The sequence below is a fragment of the Festucalex cinctus genome, chromosome 18 (genome assembly GCF_051991245.1).
Source record: "Festucalex cinctus isolate MCC-2025b chromosome 18, RoL_Fcin_1.0, whole genome shotgun sequence".
NCBI lineage: Eukaryota > Metazoa > Chordata > Actinopteri > Syngnathiformes > Syngnathidae > Festucalex > Festucalex cinctus.
The window spans coordinates 23,158,129-23,165,628 of record NC_135428.1 but is presented as its reverse complement, the minus strand read 5'-3'; positions in this window follow the sequence as shown (position 1 = coordinate 23,165,628).

Here is a 7,500-nt window from a genome sequence, read left to right as displayed (position 1 = left end):
GTGCAAAAGTACAATTCTCGTCCCTAAATGAGTCCAGGTCAGTTGTCAGTGCATAGTGGAGTTGAGTATGATGACAGCTTTTGGAAAGAAACTGTCTCTGAGTCTGTTTGTTTTTGCTGATATTGCTCTGTAGCGCCTACCAGAGGGCAGAAGGCTGAAGAAGTGGAAACCGGGGTGTGTAGGGTCCTTGATGATTTTCCTTGCCCTGCCGAGGCACCGGGAGTTGTAGATGGTAGACAGTGGAGGAAGGGGGCAGCCGATGGTCTTCTGTGCTGTATTGATGACCCTCTGCAGTCTCTTCCTGTCCGCTTCTGTACAGCTTGAGTGCCATACTGACACAGCATAGGTCAGCAGACTCTCAATTGCTGATCTATAGAAGGTCACCAGCAGTTTGGTGTTGAGTTGCTCCTTCCTTAGTAATCTCAGGAAGTGCAGTCTCTGCTGTGCCCTTTTGACGAGTGCTGTGGTGTTAGCTGTCCAGGAGAGGTCTTTAGAGATGTGAACTCCTAGGAATTTGAAGGTCTCCACACGCTCCACGCTTTCGCCGTTGATGTACAGAGGGGCAGGGGCAGTTTTACTCCGTCGGAAGTCCAGAATGAGTTCTTTTGTTTTGGAAATATTCATTGTTAAGTTATTGAGGGCACACCACTCACTCAGCCTAAAGACCTCATCCCTATAGGCCGCCTCATTTCCCTCTGTAATCATCCCCACCACTGTTGTATCATCCGCAAATTTAACAACGATGTTCTCAGGGTGGGTGGGTCTACAGTCATGTGTGTAAAGTGAAAAAGGTAGTGGGCTCAGCATACAGCCTTGAGGTGAGCCAGTTCTCAGTGTGCAGGTGGATGAGAGATGGGGACCCAGCTTGACGTGCTGGGGTCGGTCGACCAGAAAGTCCTTAATCCAAGAGCAAGTGGAAGGCGGGAGCCCCAGGTTAGCCAACTTGGGGATAAGAATGTCCGGTATTATTGTATTAAAGGCTGAGCTGTAGTCAATAAAAAGCATTCTGACATAGCTTCCCCTTTTCTCGAGATGGCTCAGTGCAGCGTGGAGGGAGATTGTTATTGCATCCTCAGTGGATCTATTTGGCCGATATGCAAACTGATATGGATCGAGAGTGGAGGGGAGACAAGCTTTGATATGTCTCAGTACCAGTTTTTCAAAACACTTTGTGATGACTGGGGTGAGTGCTACTGGACGGAAGTCGGTTAGATTTATTGTGGGTGACTTCTTGGGGACTGGGATGATGATGGCTGATTTTAGGCAGGCTGGAATGTGGGCTTGTTCCAGTGACAGGTTAAAAATATCCGTGAATACTGGTGCTAGTTGGTCAGCACATGCCTTAAGTACTTTCCCCGGAACACCGTCCGGTCCTGTGGCCTTCCTGGGGTTGACAGCACGGAGCACCCGTCTCACGTCTTCCACCACTACAATCAGTGAGGTGGTGCCAGAAGTTGGTGGGAGTTATAATGGAGAATGTGGTGGTGTGACTGAGTTCTGAGTTTGGGACTCAAAGCGTGCAAAGAAACTGTTTAGCTCCTCTGCTAATGCCGCGTCTGAGTCCCCAGGAGTCGCAGCACAGCCCTTGTAGTTGGTGAGGGACTGTAAGCTCTGCCACATCTGTCGGGGGTTGTTGAGTTGCCCTTCTATCTTCTCCTTGTAGGCTGCTTTGGCGGTCTTGATGCCTCTCCTCAGGTTGGCACGAGCTGTGCTGTAGAGTGCACCGTCGTCCGATCTGAAGGCTGCATCCCGGGCCCGGAGAAGCGAGCGGACCTGGCTCGTCATCCACGGCTTCTGGTTTGGGTATACCTGGATGGTCTTCTCCACAGTAACCGTGCCCATGCAGTACCTGATGTAAGCCAGTACTGTATCTGTGAATGTGGCCAGGTCTTCGTGGTGGAAAGTCTCCCACTGTGTCTGTTCAAAGCAGTCCTGGAGTCGGGGGAGGGCGTCATCAGGCCAGGTGGTAATGGTCTGTCTTTTGGGCTTGCTTTGACGGCTGAGACGGGTGTATGCTGGGGCCAGGAACAGTGAGATGTGATCAGACTGTCCCAGGTGGGGGAGGGGTATGGCTCTGTATGCACTCTTAATGTTAGAGTACACATGATCCAATGTTTTATCACTTCTTGTTGGACATTTCACGTGTTGGTAGAATTTTGGTAAAACAGTTTTGAGATTTGCCTGATTAAAATCTCCTGCGATGATGTGCGCGCCATTTGGGTAGGCATACAGATGACTATTTATAGCGTCAAGCAGTAGAGAAAGAGAGGTTTTTACATTAGCATCCGGTGGTATGTAGACGGCAGTGAAAATAATAACAGCTAGCTCTCTTGGTAAGAAGAAGGGTCTGCATCTCACCGACATGAATTCCAGGTCCGGGGAACAATGTTTGTCCAGTACAGTGCTGTTATTACACCAACCTTCATTCACGTAGATGCAAAGCCCACCACCTCTCCTTTTCCCGGAGTCGCTGGTCCTGTCCGATCTGTGTAGCGTGCGGCCGGCTAGCTGCACCGCAGCGTCGGGTATTTGTGAGTGCAGCCACGTCTCTGTAATGATTAACGTGCTGCATTCTTGAACGTGACGACTTCCAGCCAGCTGTAAATCCAAATCCTCCGTCTTGTTCACCATGGATCTGGCGTTTGAGAGGTAAATGCTTGGCAGCGATGGTTTGAGTGGCTGTTTCCTGAGCCGAGTTAGCAGGCCGGCTCTGCAGCCACGCTTCTGCTTCCTCTCGCGGCACCGCCTCCGTCGCCTACCAGACCCGATAACAATCCACGGAGACCCCGCTGGTCTCACTATCTCATCCGGAATATCATGCATGCGATGAAAGTCGCCACAAACAGTCATTTTCTGCTGGAAGCCGATGTTTAGCAAGTCCACTTGGTTATAGTTGATTTTAAAGTCCGGTACAGTCGAACAGCTTACAAAAATACACATAAAAAAAACACGAAAAACACGCACAAATGGGGAGAGCTTGAAGCCGCAGCATGCTCATGCGCCGCCAAGAATGGTTAAAGTTGGGGTACTTGCACGTTAGGGTACTGGCACGTTGAGGTACTGGCATATTGGAAGCAAAATTTCTTTGAAAATTGCATAATAAACGTTTACATGTAGAATATTTTTTTTGCCAGTGTGTGTCAAGCTCAACGGGTTTTGGTGATTGTTAAAACCTGCAAAAATCAGCGTCCTTATTTATTTTTAGGCAATGAGTTGCCCTGATTGGTATTTTTTTGTAAAAGTGTATATACACATCATCGCTCGTTGTACTCATTGCACAATGTTACTTTTATTGTCCAAAGGGGCAATCAAAAATGAATAAAACAAAATGGAAACGTACATACGTTTGGATCGGTGTGAAGCCAGTGAACAATTTGAGTGGTGGAAACTAAAAGAATATTCATAAATGACTTAGTTATCACACTTAGAATGAGTTTACATTTTTTGTACAAAATACCGTATGTGTTTTTTTTTTTTTTTTATATATTATGCCTCAAGGGCTAGGTTGCGCTGTATTTATAACTGAATGTTGTCATAGAGATACCTTCAGGCCTTGATTATAAGCAAGTGTGATTATAAGTCAAGTGTGGGATTTTTTTTGGAGCATGTACCGTGGAGTTATTAAGCATATCCTACATTCACGATATTGCTTTTAATGTCCACAGAGGCTATCAAAAATAAATAAAAATATATATATGTTTGGATAAGTCTGATGCCAGTGAACATTTTGAGTGGTGGAAACTAAAAGAATATTCATAAATGACTTTTATCACACTTAGAATGAGTTTACATTTTTTGTACAAAATACCGTATGTGGGGTATTTTTTTTTTATGCCTCAAGGGCTAGGTGGCGCTGCATATATAACTGAATGTTGTCATAGAGATAGCTTCAGGCCTTGACGATAAACATACATGTCAAGTTTGGGATTTTTTGGAGCATGTACCGGGGAGTTATTAAGCATATCCTTTTTCAGTGCGAAACACAAATTTTGATGCCCCGCCTTCATCATATAGTATTTCGAAAGGTCAAGATTTTTCCCCCTGTCGTTGGCTCAGGTCTTGACATGGTCCAGGTCAAGTCTTAACTCAGTCAGATGAAACGTGTAGGAGAAGTGGGCAAAAGTCTGCCCCCTGTGAATGTGCAAAAATTGTCAAAAATGGGACATTCAAAAATTCGTAGCTCACTTCCTGTTCATTTTAGCATATGGGTCCAAGAGACTTTTTTGTAGGTCTTGGGCTCCCTCATACACCTAAAAATATTTGTCGTTCTTGCTTAAACGTACAACCGGGGCTGCTTCGTTAAAAACTTCTAGGGGGCGCTATTGAGTCATTTTTGTAAAAATAGCACAATCAACAATAAAATATTGCTCATTTTACCAGGCCAGATGTGTGTGCCAAGTTTCATGAGTTTCTGTGCATGTTTAGACCCTCAAAACTGGCGTTGTTTTCTTGGCGAACAGCGCTTAGCCACACCCACAGCAATTCGCGAAAACTCACAAACTTCGTGTTGTGACATCATGAAGGCCGAAACCCTCATCTGAGCAAATATGAGGTAGGTCCAGTTAACGTGTTTGGAGAAAAATGTAGAAGAAAATTCGTAAGAAAAAAAATTGCCACGAGGTGGCGCTATCAGTTAGATGAAATATAAGTCAGTAGATGTCTTTAGGGCTGGACTCTCATCAAATGTGTGAAATTTTGAGAAGATAGGATCATCTCGGTCAAGTTAATGCAGCTTTTATTTTCACGAAAAATCTTCAGACTTTGCGTCACCGTAGCGGCCACGCCCTTTGGCGAAAAGTTACAATATTCGGTGTGGAGCATGATCAACATCTTAAGGCTTTTCTGACCAATTTTCAAATGGATCCCTTCAACAAGCTCAGCACAGTAGCAAAAAACGTAAAGTACGACATTTATTGTAACCACTAGGTGGCGCAATATGTATAACTGAATTTTATCATATAGATGTTTTCAGGCCGTGACTATTACGTTGCCTGAGAAGTTTGAGATTTTTTGGAGCTTGAACATGGGAGTTATTAAGCATTTGCTCTTTCTGGACAAATGAAATTTTAAAGGCAATATTTGATGCCCCGCCCCCGTCATATAGTATTTCAAAAAGGCAAGATGTTTTGCCCAGTTGTTCTCTCAGGTCTTGAGATGATAAATGCCAAGTTTGAAGTCAATTGGATGAAAAATGTTTGCAAAGGGGGAAAAAGCATGACCACAGTGAATGTGCCAAAATAGGCCAAAATTGGACATAAAAAAATTCATAGCTCACTTCCCGTACATTTTAGCTACATGGTCCCAATAAACTTTTTTGTGCGTCTCGGGGTGCTACACGTGCCTGCCAATTTTTGTTGCTCTAGCTCAAACGTGCCGGGCTTGGTTTTTATTTTTCTACGCTAGGGGGCGCTATCGAGTCGCATTGTTATGACGACTTAATAATATCAAATTTTTCGCCGGGCCTGAGGAGTGTGCAAAGTTCGGTGAGTTTTCGTGAATGTTTAGGTACCCAAAATCGCGATCGTTTGCGGAGAATAAAGAATAATAATAATAATAATAATAATAATAATAATTTTTACAAAAACAATAGGGACCTCGCAGCGGTCGCTGCTCGGGCCCTAATAATAATAATTTTTACAAAAACAATAGGGACCTCGCAGCGGTCGCTGCTCGGGCCCTAACTAGAGCTGCGAGCAGCTATAAAGGGCCCTCGCAGCCCGGGCCACGTTGGGGTACTTGCACGTTGGGGAACTTGCACATTGGGGTATTGGCACATTGGAAGCAGAATTTCTTTGAAAATGGCATGATAAACATGTGGACTTTTTTTTTTTTTTTTTGCCAGGTGTGATGAGTGTGTCAAGCTCAATGGGTTTTGGTGATTGTTAAGATCTGCAAAAATCAGCGTCTTTTTTTTATTTTTAGGCAATGAGTTGCTCTGATTGGTATTTTTCGTAAAAGTATATATACACACATCATCGCTCGTACTCATTGCACAATGTTGCTTTTATTGTCCATAGAGGCGATAAAAAATAAAAATAAAACTAAATAAAAAATACGTATGTTTGGATCGGTCTGATACCAGTGAACATATTGAGTGGTGGAAAGTAAAAGAATATTCATAAATGACTTAGTTATCACACTTACAATGAGTTTACAATTTTTGCAAAAATACCGTAAGTGAGGCATTTTTTTTATGCCTCAAGGACTAGGTGGCGCTGTATTTATAACTGTATTTTGTCATAGAGATACCTTCAGGCCTTGACTCTAAATATACATTTCAAATATGGGATTTTTTGGAGCATGTACCTGGGAGTTATTAAGCATAGCCTTCATTCACGATATTGCTTTTAATGTCCATAGAGGCTATCAAAAATACATAAAACTAAATAACAAAAATATGTATGTTTGGTTAGGTCTGATGCCAGTGAATATTTTGAGTGGTGGAAGGTAAAAGAATATTCCTAAATGACTTAGTTATCACACTTAGAATGAGTTTACATTTTTTGTACAAAATACCGTAAGTGGGGTATTTTTTTTTCATGCCTCAAGGGCTAGGTGGCGCTGCATATATAACTGCATGTTGTCATAGAGATACCTTCAGGCCTTGACGATAAACATACATGTCAAGTTTGGGATTTTTTGGAGCATGGATCGGGGAGTTATTAAGCATATCCTTTTTCAGTGCGAAACACAAATTTTGATGCCCCGCCCTCATCATATAGTATTTCCAAAAGTAAAGATTTTTCCGTCTGTTGTTGGCTCAGGTCTTGGCATCGTCCAGGTCAAGTCATAAGTCAGTGGGATAAAACGTGTAGGAGAAGTGGGCAAAAGTATGCCCTCTGAAAATGTGCAAAAATCGTAAAAAATGGGACATTCAAAAATTCGTAGCTCACTTCCTGTTCATTTTAGCATATGGGTCCAAGAGACTTTTTTTGTAGGTCTTTGGCTCCCTCATACACGTAAAAATTTTTGTAGATCTTGCTTAAACGTACAATCGGGGCTGCTTCGTTAAAAAATTCTAGGGGGCGCTATTGAGTCATTTTTGTAAAAATAGCACAATCAACAATAAAATATTGTTCATTTTACCAGGCCAGATGTGTGTGCCAAGTTTCATGAGTTTCTGCGCATGTTTAGACCCTCAAAACTGGCGTTGTTTTCTTGGCGAACAGTGCTTAGCCACGCCCACAGCGATTCGCGAAAACTCACAAACTTCGTGTTGTGACATCATGAAGGCCGAAACCCTCATCTGAGCAAATATGAGGTTGGTCCAGTTAACGTGTTTGGAGAAAAAATTTACAAGAAAATTCGTAAGAAAAAAAATTGCCACTAGGTGGCGCTATCAGTAAGATGAAATATAAGTTCGAAGATGTCTTTAGGGCTGGACTCTCATCAAATGTGTGAAATTTTGAGAAGATAGGATCATCTCGGTCAAGTTCATGCAGCTTTTATTGTCACGAAAAATCTTCAGACTTTGCGGCACTGTAGCGGCCACGCCCTTTG